This window comes from Lagenorhynchus albirostris, unplaced genomic scaffold, assembly GCF_949774975.1.
Source record: "Lagenorhynchus albirostris unplaced genomic scaffold, mLagAlb1.1 scaffold_238, whole genome shotgun sequence".
Classification (NCBI taxonomy): Eukaryota; Metazoa; Chordata; class Mammalia; order Artiodactyla; family Delphinidae; genus Lagenorhynchus; species Lagenorhynchus albirostris.
Genome location: NW_026783627.1, coordinates 50451 through 66294, shown reverse-complemented (window position 1 = coordinate 66294; position 15844 = coordinate 50451). Strand labels below are relative to the sequence as shown.

The following is a 15844-nucleotide window of genomic DNA, read 5'->3' as shown; positions in this document are numbered from 1 at the left end:
TTTTTCTTAGGAAAAACTGGCACAGACGAATTAGCAGTACAGACTGGGGTCTCCCTACTACCCTTCATGCTTGGCGGCATCACCTTCGACTACCTCGCGTTCTCTCGGCGCTGACAGTCCCGGCTCCGGACCTCAGGGTTGGAAGCAGTCAGCCCCAGCTAGAACCGCCCTGTCCGGGGCTGATGCCACCCTGTGCCTAGAATGTGCGTGTGGGTGCAGGCGGGCGAGCGAGCGGCTTCTACAGTGAGACCGAAGCAGGAGCTCAGCCTTCGCCTGCGACCTGCAATCCCCAGATTCCCTGGGGACCTCGAAACTCCCAATCGGAGGTACTCCCCCCCCCACAGCCGCCCACCTATTCCCTCCCCCCTTACCTCAGCACGCAGCCCCTCCCTGCGTGATGATGCAAAACCGTGGTGAGGGTGGGCGCTGGGAAGGGTGGGGAGAGCCTGAGAGCGAGCGAGGGTGGGAGGGAGTGGGCGGAGGAGGAGAGGGAGCCGAACGCGCATTTAAAGCGATAGCCATGCTCGCTCTCTCCCCAGTGCTGGGCTGTTGGAGAGCTCGAGCTGCAAGCCACCGAGCGCGAGCTCGAGCGCGGCGCGCTGGCCGGGGAACCCAAGAGCGCACGGCGCCCCAAGATGGCAGGCGCCGCGGCACCCCCCACCCTCGCCGGCTGCCCTTTCCCGGGCGCCCCTACCCTCCTCGCCCGCAGGAGACCCTGGGCTTCCCCGGAGGAGCTCACCCCAAGGGGCCAGGACTCCGGCGAGCCCGCCACCGTCCCCTCGAGTGCCGCCGCCACCACCGCAGCCGCGGGAGCAGCAGGTCCAGCTGGGGAAGCTGCTCCGCGCCCTGACTTTGATGAAGTTTCCCTGCTGCGTGCTGGAGGTGCTTCTGTGCGCGCTGGCGGCGGCGGCGCGCGGCCAGGAGATGTACGCCCCGCACTCCATTCGGATCGAAGGGGACGTCACCCTCGGGGGGCTGTTCCCGGTGCACGCGAAGGGTCCCAGCGGAGTGCCCTGCGGCGACATCAAGAGGGAGAACGGGATCCACAGGCTGGAAGCGATGCTCTACGCCCTGGACCAGATCAACAGCGATCCCAACCTGCTGCCCAATGTGAGGCTGGGAGCGCGGGTCCTGGACACTTGTTCCAGGGACACTTATGCGCTCGAACAGTCGCTCACTTTCGTCCAGGCGCTCATCCAGAAGGACACCTCCGAAGTGCGCTGCACCAACGGCGAGCCTCCGGTTTTTGTCAAGCCCGAGAAAGTAGTTGGAGTGATTGGGGCTTCGGGGAGTTCGGTCTCCATCATGGTAGCCAACATCCTGAGGCTTTTCCAGGTAGGGGGGCGCTCCCTCCGGGGCAGAGCGCTCCGTAGCTCCCCGCGCTCTTTATCCTGAAGGCTGGCTTGGACTCCAGGGGTGCGGGGTCTGGTCAGCCTTCGCTCATTTCCACCCTGGAGATCCTGCCGAATCCCTCCCACCTCACCCGAGGAGGTACTTTCCCTGCTTGATTCATTTCCCTTCCATCTCTCCCCTGTCCGCGCTCCACTCCATCCGGCTTGACATTCTGGATTTATGGCCCCATTGACAAGAAACAGTCTCCGAAAAACAAGGCGATGATTTAAATGGGTTTGCATTCGAGTGAAATATGGTTCCAAAACAGGCTTGTAAAAGTGCCGGGCTCCTGTGAGAGCCACTTAGGCGCAAGGAATATGAAAGATGAGAAGACGCCTAGAAACTAGGCATTTCTCAACTCCCCAGCTTCCCTGCCCCAAGCCGCCCGACAAGCTGCAGCTCCCTTGGAAAATTTCGAGAAGAGCTTAGGGAGGCAGTTCTTAAACCGAAGGCTAGGTCTTCACCTACATTTGGACGTGAATTGCCCATTTCGCTCGGGTTGGATTTCCCGACCTGTAACCTGTCTCTGCGAGGGCATGGGGCGGAAGGCGTGGGGACTGTCCTCAAGCGGGGAGAAGCCACCCGCAGACGTGCCCCCAGGTGATTTGCTCTGGGCAGTTGTTTGCACCGTCTAAACTGCCTTTGCGATCCGGCCACTGGCAGGAGCCGGGCGATCAGCTTTCTACTCCTGCCAGCTCAGAGCCCGGAGGTGAGCTCATGCTAACTGCGAAACACAGTCGCTTTGTCTGCACCCACCCTGTGCCCATCCTTTCCCACGACCTCTCTAACGCAGCCCCCAACCCCAGTCCTGGGTTTTGAGGACGATTCTCAGAGCCAGACAAGAAGGCGCCTGGAGGGAGGCAGTAGGGTGCGCTGAGCAAGGCCGGGCGGTCCTCTAGCTCCGGGTGCAGGCGGGCAACGGCGGAAGAATGCGAGGACGGCGGAAGATGCGAGGACGGCGGATCGGGCCCGCTGAGCGGTGGGCGGTGCTGCAGTGCTCTCTCACCGCCTGCTCCCGCAGCCTCGGCCCCGAGGCTCCTGTGCCGCCCTGGGTATAGATGGATGGCTTCTGGATGAAGAAATTGAGTTTCAGGGTCTGCGTGACTATGGGTTCTCTTGTTTCTCTGTCTTTCTTCCTGTGTGTCTCTCTCCTTGTGTCTCTTTCTCCCTGCTTTTTTTTTTTTTGTCTGTCTGTTTTTATGTTCTCCCTTTCCATTTCTGCCTCTCTTTTCCTTCTCTACCCCTATCTCCAAGTTTTTTGTTCATCTCTGTCTTGAAGTGATCCTTTCCTAATGCACAGCTCTCTCCCTGCCTGGTAGGACCCAAGCTCAGTTAGTCCCTTCTCCAGATGTTCTGGCTGACCCTTATGCTCCCCGTAGCTAAAAGGTCGGCTCCCTCTCAAGTGCCTTTCCTGAAGCATGTTGGGCTTCTGGAGGGGACTCCTTGTGAGATTCAAGCTGTCACTACATCAGCACCCAGGGGTATGAAGTTTGTGTTTGTGCCAGAAGGAGGGGTGCCTGTCTAAAGCTGCAGCCTGGTATGGCCCCTCTGAGCCTCTGAGCGTCCCTAGCACCTGTTGAGTATGCCACCTCTAGATGTTTGCAAGGCCAAAAGTGCTTCTGGGCAGCCTTCACTTTGAGGTAATGCTTTCAGGAAGAGCCTGGGTTGTTGGAAGCAAAACCCAGAAGCACTTCCTTTACCTCTGAGCTTAAACTAGAGAACCTGAGGAGGCAGCGCTGCAGGGAGGATGAGGCCAGAGGTCACCTGAGAACCACAGGGGCAACTCACAGTATTTTTACTGGAGCTCTGGGGGTTGAAGGCACATTTGCTGTTTGACATTTTAAAAATTATTTTGGTGCCTTCACTTGGAGCTTGGGAGCTTGCAGATGGGCCTGCCTGTCGAAAAAAGAGTGAAATCTTAAAGTCAAGAGAGAGCTTGCAGACTAGGTGAAGGATTGTGTTTGCTGAAAAAGATTCCAGGGGGAGCTGATTCCTTCTCTGGTGTGTGGATCTGAGGCACTTGCAAGATAAGAGAACGCTTGCCTTATGCTTAGTTCCCCCGTTCCCTGGGCTGGGAAGGAAAGGAACTGAATGCCAGCATTAGCAGTGTGCGTTGGGACCAAAACCATTCAGAGAAAACACTGTCATTTTCCTCTAATTTGCAAATTGCAGCTATTCATGTTGGATTGAACAGCTGAGGGAAAAGAGCCCCCAGTTTTCACCTGCATTTATTGAGAAGAGGCTGGTAGTAGGAGGGATGCACCAACTTGTAGCTCGTGCTGCAAGCTGGATATAAGCTTGGTGTGAGCATCCTGGTTAACCACTGCCCATGTTCAAATATACAGAGATAGATTCCAACAATCTCTTCCCGTAGCCTTATTTTTGCGTGTGATCTTAGAAGCTCCTGGCATGTAAGTCCAGTCCCCAGTTTCCCAGCCTCTGTAAACCTGCAAAAGGAATAGAGAGAATAGTGGAACACAGACCCCTTGTTCAAAGACACAGTCACTTTAGGGAAAGAGGAAAAGAACGGGTAGGTGAATCTTCTCTGGGATTGCAGGGTTCAGCTCAATGAAGACTGTCCTGGATAAAAGAAACTCCTCTAAATGGTTGAATTCTTAGCTCTCCAGAGATTTGAGTTTTCTTTTCCCCAGTCCCTGTGGGTTGCTGTGGGGAATGTGTCAAACCTATCATTTGAGATAAAAATTTATGGTGAGGTAAGCTTCTAGGCTGGGGGAAGGAAGACTTAGTGACTGAAATGGGGGATGCTAAGCACTGGGGGGCAGGAAGGAACAAGGAGCTAGTAATGGATGTAACAAATGCTGCAGCTGCCAGCAAAGCCTGGATTGAACTTCCTTCCTGAAAATGAGGACCCGGGCAAGAATGACCACTCAGATGTAAACAGTGTCTCTGACTGGGAATTCTCATCTGCCTGCCGTTGGGCCAGAGCTGAGCAAGTCCTTTCTCTCCTCTGTATGCACACTGAATTGGTTAGTAAGTGACATGTCAGAGGACAGGAATCATATTCAGTGGATCTTTCAAATCCAGGAGTTTGAGGCTAATGAAATTAGTGTGAGGCCAGGGCTCTGCCAACTAGAATTAAGTCACTGCAGCCACCCTGCAATGCATTTTCAGCCTGAAGGGAGCATCAGGGAGGAATTTCGGGAGATTTGTTTCTGAGCCTGTACAAAATAATACTCTCCTAATGCTAAGAAAGATTAAATGTAAATTAATATTGACTACGAGTAACATATTTAAAAAATAATCGCCGAGTGGGGGATGGCTTAAAGTGGAGAGATTATATAATATGGTGACCAAAGAATAAATCTCCTCTGACCACTGTTTCATGGGCTATAAGTAAGATCTATTACAATGGAAAGTAATGGGAACGTTTTTATTCAAGGCTTCTCTGCTATTGACTTGAGAGCAAACACTCTGAGAGTATAAATTACTCTTGCTGTGTGCTGACTCTGAATGAACAATATTTCATGTGCAGTGACATGGTCTAAGCTATAGACTTGGAATTGAATGGCATCTGTTTCAATTGTTTTGTTCTCTCAAGAGCAACTAGATAGAAAAAAGTGGTCAATTTGACCCTTGTGGGAGCGTGTCGCAAATCTAAACCTGTGTCCCTCACACCATAAATGAAATACATTCGTAAATTTGTAAGTGTTTTCCTTCTGTTCATTGATGCTTGAGTATAATCTCAAACTTTGGCAGCAACATTTTATACATAAGTACTTGGTTTTCTTCCTTTCTTCTTTCTCTTCCTCCTCTCTCTCTCTCTCTCTCCATTTTATGTAATTGGATAGAACTGGGCACCTAGGATGATGTGGTGTTACTATAGTGGGATTTTTTTTTAAAAAAAACAACTCTAACTTACCCTTTTAAACATTTCATAAATACAGGTGTCAGTGCCATTTGGAATAGTCTCTATAACAATTTCTGTCTCCACATTTACTGTGTTTCAGCAAATTTACCTAACAGATGGTGAGTGGGCAATTTTTAAAGGGGCATTTTTTAAAGAGCGGAGGGGGAAGGAATAGAGACAGGCACATACTATATTTGAAGTTACCTCCACGTGTATTTTATGTATGTATACCCATACAATTAAGAAGTCTTTGGATGTTTTATCTTCAAGAATAATTCAGATACTGGATTACTTGAATATCATAAACATTTAGGGTTTAACAGATTCGTTACATGTAGACGTTGTATCATGGATTGAAAAGACCATAGCCAGCGGGCAGCAGCGGGCGGAGCGACCGAGCAGCGGCGAGGGCTGGACGGCGGGTGCAGGGGTCCGTGCTTCCTCGCGGTGGAAGACTGGGGTTCGCCAGAGACGCCGGGTTGCTCCGCGTTGCCAGGTTACCGAGCGCGTGCCCCCCGCCCGCTCTTCCGCCCGGGCCGCCCTCGGCGCCGCCTGAGCCGCGGTGCGGGCTGCGCGGGGCGCCGGGTCTGCGGAAGCCTGGGTCGGGGGCTGCGTGAGGGACTCTCGTCGCGCGTGGACGCTGCGCGAGCGCGCGGGGGACGTAGGGCGCCGACCTGGGGCTCCCCGGCGCTCCGGCTCCGCTCAGGGCGCCCTCTCAGGGGCCTCCGGCGCGAGGCCCCCTTCGTGGTCAAGATGGCGGCGCCCAGGCGGGCCGCGCCGAGGTGAGCTGGAGCTGGGCCCGGAGAGGGGTGAGTCAGCCACGCCCAGGACTTGGACCCCGGGCTCGTCTCCCGTCTCCCGGGGAGCGGCGGGTGAGTGGGCGCGGCCGCGCGTAGGTTCCTCTCGTGGGGTGGTCAGCTCTTCGTGCGTCCGCAGACTTCTGTCGTCTGACAGTCAGATCTGGGGTGGCCCAGGTTGGAGGCGAGGGTGCTTGATGGGGGAAACCTGAGGGGTTTAAGGACTCTGTTGGGATCGTTTCAGACCCCAGCAAGAAGCTGAGCAAGTTTTCTCCTGTGTTCCCGGCTAAGTGTTCTCCCTTCTCTGAAGACGCCAGCTTTTCTGAATCACCTTGTTCCCCGAGGGGATACAGTTGGTGGTTCTGACCGTGGAACGTAGGACCCGGCGCGGGGAAGCCTGAGCTGGTTCTAGTTACTTTGTTTGCAAAGCACTTGTCTTGTCTTTGGAATCTTTGTGTATATAACCAACGTTGGGAAGAGCCAGCGTTTTCTCCTCCAAAACACTGCGAGGGGTAACTTTATACGTAAGAAACAAGTGGGCGTTCACATCCATCTCTTTTCCAACCACTGAGTTTTGGTTGTGTTTCCTTTCTTTAAGTTTGTCTCGTTTTGAACTGATAACAAAACAAACAAACAAACAAAAAAACCATAGCCAGTTACACTAAGTATATACTCTAGTCTCAGTCCTGCCATTAATTAGCTCTGTTACCTTAAGTCATTTAATTTTTCTAGGCCTCATTTTTCTCATGTGATGTTTTTTCTTTGGAAAAGTATAGTTTCTCGAAGTCGCTAATCTCTGTGTCATAGTTCAGCTTGGAGAAAACCTGTTCTTATCCAAACTCCATGACATTGTATTTCCAGCTCCAACTTTGGACTTTGAGTGAATTGGGGGCAACTTTTTAAGGATATTTTCACACAGCTTTTTTAGTTAATATCAGTCTAGCTGACTTGTCATACTCAGACTTTCTCTCATATTCTTTTACCAGTGTGTTCCTTAGTCATATATACAAAGACTGTTGTGGGAAAAATGACCTCCTGGGTCAGCTTACTGCATGGTCATCGACACAGGACAGGGAGTAAGATTCTGTGGATTTTACAGAAGCAGATACAGGTTTCATTTTCCATGTCCTCTCCCCTTTCATCTTACAAAAAAACAGCAGGCTTTTCTTGGAGAACTGCCAGATAATGCCATCCTGCCTCCTCAGGGGCCCCGGGGATGAGTCGCCCAGGGACTGAACTCCAGTAAAGCAGGTGATTGGCTCATGGGTAGGCATCTGACCTCGGCTAAGTCTATCAGACTGCTCTCCAGGACTTTTGTCTCAGAGCAAAATGGAAGAATTGTCTTTTCTCTCTGGAATTTCTAAGCTGGGGAGCTATGACTCTGGGACTCCCAGTGACCATCCAGCACAAGGAGAGACTTTCTGTAAAATAAAGTCTTGCAGAGGTAAGCAGGGCTGAGGGATGGAGAGAGAGCTGGAACCCTGCTGATACTCTGGAACGTCCAGATCCAACTGTATCTGAATATGGCTGCATCCCTGAATTTCTAGTACTTGTTTGTTGAGGTGGTTGTTGTTGTTTGGTTTTTGTTTTTAAATTTCCTTTGACTATTTTGAATTTGTTTTCAGCCATGTGCATTTGAAAGCATCATAGCTAAAAGAGCTAATTTCCTACATTAATGTCAGGTTTGCTGACTGGCATTCCTTAAGTGAAAAATCATAACCGCTATTTTCTTTAAATAAAATCCTTCTAGCTCAGGTTTGAGATATTCAAAACTCTGCCTCCTACCCCCCTCTTTCCAACATTTACTGTATCACCTTGAAGCATTTATGACCACATCTTTCCCATCTAGACGCAGTTGAGAGAGAGAGCAAAGACTTCTGATATAAACTGCAACCTATACGCTTCCTACCTGGAAGCTTTAGAACATACTTGATTCTTGTCATTAAAGCAAATCTTTTGTTGTTGTCTCCAGGGCACAGAAGCATTTTCATGGCATAATGGAGTACAAAGTACATTAAGCCTAACTCTACTTCTCACCCTCTTTTACTTTAAATAGGCAGAAAAGAACAATCTCAAACACATTTTCCCAACAAATAAAATACATATACGATTATGTTTAGAAGACATTTATGCAACATATAGTTAGACTGATGAATTAATGGACCTTTCGCCAATTGGCACAGTCAATATATATGTTCAATGTGCTCAATTAAAAAGAAGACAATAACATATTTTACAGGTTAATTATCTGAGAAGAGTATTGTGCTAGCACACTTGATCCTACAGTATTTCATGTTTGACAGGTAACCTTCTTTCAATTATATTTACTGCTAAATGTTTCTTGGATCAAGCTATTAAATTATAAGGTCAAAAGTAAAATGATATGAAATTACAATGATAAAGGGACACATATCCCCCTTTATGAGAATAGAAGTTCTAATTTCTTTTCAGTACTACTAGTAGTGACCACAGTACTAATTTGAGCCCTTACTATGAGCCACTGTGCCCATATACATTTAGTTCTTACAGTAGTTCTGCAAAGGGCATATAATAATCCACCCTGTAAAGCTGAAGAAAGTGATTCTCATAGCTGAAAGTCACATAGCTGGTGAGTGGCAAAGTCTAGATTCAAACTTAGAGTCGTCTGACAATGCCCAGGTTGTTGACCACTATGTACACTGCTCAATTGTTGCACCAATAAAGAAGTGCTTGAAATAATTATAGATTTGCCTACCCCGAAACTGCAGTGATTTTTAAAGACATCAAAGTTGCCAGTTGCTTAACCACATCTACTTACAGTAAGAAATTACATTTTATTTCATTTCTAAAACAAGATTAATTCTGCAGGCCCATCGAAACTTGAGCACACAAATCCTACCTCCAAATGAAAGATGCTTGTTTTCCATTATTCAACACATGGCCCTGTACAGAGGCAATAAATATATAGTAGAATTTTCATTCAAATAAATGAGAAGAGAGGTTTCTTCTTGTCCTGATTCAGTGCCCATCATTATAGATTATGATGGCTCTTCCCAAACTTTACTTCATTCACTCCACTCTTTCTACAAAACTCCAGTAATGGAATCCATCATTCAGATATATGTGCAAAGCGAAAGGACTGTATTAATACAGTTGCTGAAAGTCAAGTTGATAGAGCACAGGAAATACCTCCTAATAAATGCAACATTAATGTTTGTGTGGGCCTTGGAGTGAGGGGTAGAAGAATTTTCAGTTTAATGGAATATTTTGCCTCTTGCTATGAAAGTGCGGCTTAATAGTCTTGTAATTGGTCATTTACAGAATCCTCCATCTCTGGGTTTCATGCTTTCTTTACTCTGCAGCTGTTGATTCCTTCTCTTGTTCTGGATGGAAGAGAGCCACTTCAAAGGGCTCAGCCTGCCTTTTTGTGTTATTGTTGAGATGAAGATATTTCCATTTATTAAAGCACACTATTTAAACATTTTTATCATGTTTTAAACTTGACTGTGTTCTGAAGGTATGAGCACAGGCAGACATAATGGGGGATGTTTTCCAGGAGAAAACATACTCTTATCAAAGGAATTATCAGAATTTTCATGTATGGATTGAGAATCAAATTCTGGAGTTAGACCTGAATTTAAATGCATACTCACAACTTATTACCAGTCTCATCTTGATCAAACGGTTACCACACTTCTCATCAATTTCCTTATCTTTGAAAGCGGAATAAGAGAAGTATGCCTGGTGGAGTTACACATAAAGCTCATCTGATAGAATATTCATAAGGATTTTGCACAAAATGTACATGGAAATATTTTAGCACCGAGTTTAGCATGCGATTCGTCTTCAATACATTTAAGAGCTATTATTTTATTATTATTATGCTATCACTAAATATCACTATTACTTAAATGTCATTATTGCTAAAATTGCTGTAAAATTACCACAATAACCCATGATGAATTCCCCTCTTCTGTTTCCTTTGTTTAAATGGAAAATATATATATAGATCTAGACAGAGAACACTTTAGTGATCCTATTCAGTGGAGTGAGAATTTCCATGGCACTGATTAAAACAAATCCTGAATTGCATGGACTTAAGATAGCAGAGAGGGGCTTCCCTGGTGGCGCAGTGGTTGAGAGTCCGCCTGCCGATGCAGGGGACACGAGTTCGTGCCCCGGTCCGGGAAGATCCCACATGCCGCAGAGCGGCTGGGCCCGTGAGCCATGGCTGCTGAGCCTGCGCCTCCGGAGCCTGTGCTCCGCAACGGGAGAGGCTGCAACAGTGAGAGGCCCGCGTACCGCGAAGAAAAAAAAAAAAAAAAAGATAGCAGAGAGGCTAAGAGATTTGAAGTTAGACATCCCCAAGTGTGAATTCTACTGTGACCCTCTTCTAGCTCTAAAACCTTGAGGAAGTTACTTAAACTTTCTGAGCTTTACTACTAGTTTCCTCATCTGTATCTTTTTCAGGACTATTTATCAAGCATCTTCCTGTTCTCTATGCTTGGACGTATCAATGAATAAATTAGACAAGAGCCTTTGCCTGCGTGCTCCTTCTTGCATGCTTTCTCCCTCCTTACACTCTCGTGTGGAAACGGATGTTATAAATAAATTCTATGCTTTGTCACAGGTTGATGGGCGCTACGGGATAAGGAAAAGGATGTGAAGCTCACTGAAGAGGCTTGGGTTGGGAGTGCTGGAGGGGTGTACAGGTAGGTTCTGATTTTAAATAGGGTAGTCAGGGTGGATTTTATAAGTTGACATTTGAGCAAAGACTTGAAGTGAGGGAGTTGTCAGAATGTATGATGGGGAGACCACTCCCTGGGAGCAAGAATAACCAGTCCCAACACTCTAAGGCAGAAATATGCCGGGCAGCTTGGAGGAATATCAAGGAGGCCACCCTGGCTGACTTAGTCAGTGGGGAGGAAGAGACAGCAGGAGGGCTGGAGGTCAGATATGTGACGGGATGGATTGGGTAAGTCCTGGGAGGCCATCACATGCATTGTGTCTTTTACTCTAAACGTAGGCAGCCAGGGACAGAATTTTAGCCGAGGTGTGGCATGAACTGTCTCTTGTTTGAAAAGCTTAGCTCTATCTGTGGTCTTGAGGATGTGGGGAGAGAGTGGAGTCAGGGAGAATCTCAGGAGGCGACTACAGGATCCTCGAGGTCTATGTTGTTGGCCTGCACCAGGCTGCTAGTGGCTGGCAATTCTCAGAAGTGGCACATTGGGAAGGTTGTGACAGCATTTCGTGGTAGATTGAATGCAAGAATGGAAAGGAAGAGGGGGTCAAGGGTGAATTTGAGATTTAGGGCCTGGGGAACTGGAAAGGTGTGGTTATTGTCACCTAAGATGGAAAAAGTTTGGGGTAGAGCATGTTTGGGGGATTAAAGACCAGTTTTGGAGGTATAAGATTTGAGATGTTTTCGTGACGTCCAAGTAGAGGTGCTGAGTACACAGTTGGATACACAAGTCTGCAGTTCTGAAGAAAGGTCTAAACTAGAGATACACTTTAATACCATGGAGATATTAAGAATAATTACATGGAAGCGCTATTTTAAAGATAAAATGAAGTAATGCAATTAGCACTCTGTCTTCTCAAAACATTTAATAACTGTTAGCTAAAATAATTACCTGAAATGAAAAAATACCTATAGTTTGTTTTGTTGTTTGCAGTAAAAGTGAATAAAATGTCACAATTATTTTAATAGTATTTGTGACACAGTAGTTTTAGTTAAGACACCATGACTACAAACATTTACAATAAACCTTTCAGTCTCCGGCTTTTCACTCTGATAGGGTACTTGGAACCATATTTTGTAAGGTTTAAGTTAGTTGTCATAGGGTACCTCTTTAATTAGAAGTAATTCTGAACTGCCTAGTTCCATGCAGGTTTATATACATATATGTATAATTATTATTTTATGATTTATCAAACTCAGTTGCAAATTTGCATCACTGATATACATTAGAATTTAAGCATTTACCCAGGTACTCAAGGAAAAAAATGTACTTGTCTTGTAATTTCCATAGGGGTACTTACTTTCACATCTTCCCTTCACTTTGCAATTGCAAACATGGCAGGGGAAATATTATCTTACTGGTCTTTGAGTTCCCCTTAGCTATCTGCAAGTCCTTAAACAGCCTTTGTGGCTTAACCAAAATTCTCTTCCATCTTCATTCCGCTAACAGATATTGGTCTAAGCATGTACTTATACTAAAAAATGCATGACCACGTTGTCTCTACACATCTATAATTTTATGTTAACACTAACATTATGTAAGCTATACTTTAATTGTAATTATAACAGATTTTATGTCAACACACATCCATTTCTAGTGTTCATCTGGTGTTCAAGGGGAGAGCAGCATGTCGTAAATTTTATCAAAATATAACATCTGAAGAATAGAACAGAGGGTAATTGTGTAATTCTGTATTCACTCTAATTAAGTTCAGTGGAGTTGGCATAATAGAATTAAGATGAAAAAAAAAGACATCGAGGTACCATGGCTCCCTCTCCTAACACACCCTTTTTGTATCCGAGAGCAGAGACTCAGCACCTTTCTGTACAGAAATGGAGACAGGAAGAGGCCAGAGGATGAATGACAGGCACGAATGAGGTGGAACTTTGAAGAGCAACATGGAAATGAAATACTTCTTTTGTATTTGGTAGGTGGGGAAAATGTACCAGCGTGTATGCCTACTGGGACCACGTTTTCCAGAACAGTTAAGCCCAGTGTCCACTATGCTGTCCCACCTTCCTCGTAAGTAGGAACATCCTGTTACTTGAATCTTTGCTTCCTGTTTCTTGATAGCTGGTTGAGAAGATTATCACAGGAACTGCATCTTGTTAGCAAACACACTGTTTTGAAATGATTGACACTCACTGAAGAGTGGCAACTCCAAGCTTGCTCTCTCTTGATCTTGGACTATTTAAGTCTGGAGTGCAGGAGTGGGTTATGGGGAAAGACCATTGGAATTCTTATGTCTTCAGCATAATGGTTATAGCATAATGGTTAGGAGTGTAGGTGCTGGTTCAAATCTCTGCTTTCCACTTGCTAACCATATGAGCTTGGGCAATTTACCTGATTACCTGAACCTCAATACTGCTGCCTATAAAATGATGTTAATAATATTTCATCCTCATAGACTTGTTTTCAATGTTAAAATGAAGTCACTTACACCAAGCACTTAATACAATGCCTAGAGCATAGTAAAGTCTATTATTATTACTATTACTACTACTAATACTATTATTACTATTACTGTCACGATGCCAGGTGCTATTTTTCCTATGCCTTATTCCATTATCTTCTGCCCTGTCCCCCCATTTCTGTCTTGTTTCTGTACAAGGGTAGGTTTGTCACAGAGCATTTTCTTTCCCTAGTGTCTGACTCTTAGTCATCAAGGTGACTGGTCCACGACCCGGCATTCATTGCTGCTCGTTGAAGCAACCCATTTTGAGAAGGGGAGTTGGATATTGATGCCAAGTTGGGTCAAGGAGAGAGAATTTTCTCTCTTCTGCACTCAGAGAGCTAAGTGAAATATTCAGGCCTCAGAAGGAGAACCAGGCAAAGGGCAACATGCTTAATTTCATACCTTAGTGATTAAGAACAAGTCAGACAGGCTGGATTTGAACTCATTTCCGTCATGTACTGACAACGGGATCTTAGGTGCTTTTGTAACCCGTCTGAGGCTCAGTCAACATCTGAAAGAGACGAATAACATTATCAGGACCTGGCATATAGCCTCGTTGTAATAAGTGAGTAAATCCTTTTAAAATGTTCAGCACGTTGTTTGGCATATAAACACTTAATAAAATTTAGCTTCTTTGACTACTGCCGCTGCTAATATTATTAAGTAGCTGAGCAGATCCGAGGCCCATTTTTTTCTTAGATTGCACATAATCATTTGGACAACCAGCTCACATTGATCAACCGTTGCTTATATATAAACCCCCGTGAACCCAAAGGTGCTTTAACTGTCTCCCAGTCAGAGCCTGTTCTGGGGGCAGAAGCAACACCGGCACTACCCCCGTCATCTTTGCCTTTATTGTCACTACACTCGCCTGCCGTACTGAGCACTTTCTGTTTGCCAGGCACCAAATTTAGCCCTGCGTATGCACTATATCATGTAGTTCTCACACTCAGGTGGGAGACATTATCATCGTCCCCAATTTTCCGATAAAGACGCCGAGGTGTTGGAAAGGTAAGAAACTTGACCCACAGCAAGAGATGGAGCCGGAGTATTCAAACCCTTCTCTCTGACCTCAAGAACCCTTAAATATTAGCATACTACTACATCCTGGTAAGAAAATCTGCTTCCAGCCACTCTGGTGAGAGTAGAAATGATTCTCAGTCCCCACATTCCTCTATTGCCCATGCCACCCTAGCCTCAGGACTAGGTGGGAAAGGAAGTGATCTCTTCAAAGAGCAGCCAAAGGGAACCTACTCCCTTCTGCCTTGTCGTAATCAACTAACCAATATTTTATTTCCTTCGTAAGAGTCCCCACGTGTTCCTTTTGGTACTTAGCTTGGCCTTTTAGAATTCTGACATTCTGTACATGACTCATCCACTGTATTTCATGTTAATTTATTGAGGTCAAGTATAGGGTCTTACTCATCCTGAAGTCCAGTTATCCCCTGTCACATCTAACTCTGTTCTTTTCTTCTTGTAGTACATCTGCAGATATTTATTTGAATTTTGTTGAATTGTTCTCATCAATAGTAAGTATATTAAAAGTTATACAGAAAGTGCTTTCTTATAAGGAAAACCATCTAAATAGATTTCTAGCTCTTTACTTTTTATAGCACTATTGTAGAGATTATAGATCTCCAGGTAGTATTTTTTAGATTGAGTTCTTCATATCATCTTATTTTTACATATCATGATAAATCTGAATTTTCTCTATCAAAGCTCCGAGACTTCACTGGCTTGTAACTTAGCTTGTTGATTATGTGTTATTGACTTTTCCATTTACAATGATATTTGATCCTGGTAAGGATGGGGCTGGGTGGGAAGGTACATCTTAGGGCCATCAATTGGTTTTGGAGAGAACTAACAGAAAGATCTAAAGTCTCATCATATTTCTGCAGAACTCATGAATCATTTTATTATAATTCCATTCATTCAGGGAGTATAAAACCATTTTCAAATTGTTATTCCTAATTTGTTCATCTTCTCTTCCTTAGTCTTAGTGAGAAGAGAGCAGGCTGAATGGAAGACAGTCATTATGACCACTGGGGCCACTAGGGTAGGCCTCAGTCCCAGAGTTTTGTTTTCATCTCTCCGCTATTAATAGTGGCTAATGTCTTGAGTGCTTACTTGGTGCAAATTACTTAGCCGACCATGGCAAATGGATTGTGTCATTTCATCCCCTGATAGTCATACAATTAATGTATGTATTATTATGATATCCCATAATGCATACATGGAACAGAGCCTCAGAAGTAGTTATTTGCTCACAAAAATATGGTAGATGTGGAATGTGGACTCAGGTCTGATAGACTCCTAAATCACTCCTAGTGATTTTTACCACTGAATTAAAGTTGTATACCTCTGGAGAGTAGATAGTTTCTAAAATTTCCTCAGCTCTAACATTTTATAATTAAATTTTTGTCTGATGGCAAGCTTAACAGTTAAGATGGGTAGGAAGGAATGCCAGCCTGTTGAATGGAATTTCCCTGAAATAAGCCTGTTTTATGACACGAGTTCACTGATTCATTCACTCAGCATGTATTGAATGTTTGCTCTGTGGAAAGGCATTTTAGGCATCACAGTGGAGTGAGCGCCCCTTCCATAGACTCTC

At 45.5% G+C, this 15844-nt stretch overlaps 1 pseudogene; it reads left to right on the top strand.

The window, feature by feature from the left end:
• The first annotated feature begins 5862 nt into the window (after nucleotides 1–5862).
• LOC132514367 (UDP-N-acetylglucosamine--peptide N-acetylglucosaminyltransferase 110 kDa subunit-like) overlaps nucleotides 5863–15844 on the top strand; it is a 31505-nt pseudogene continuing 21523 nt past the window's right edge.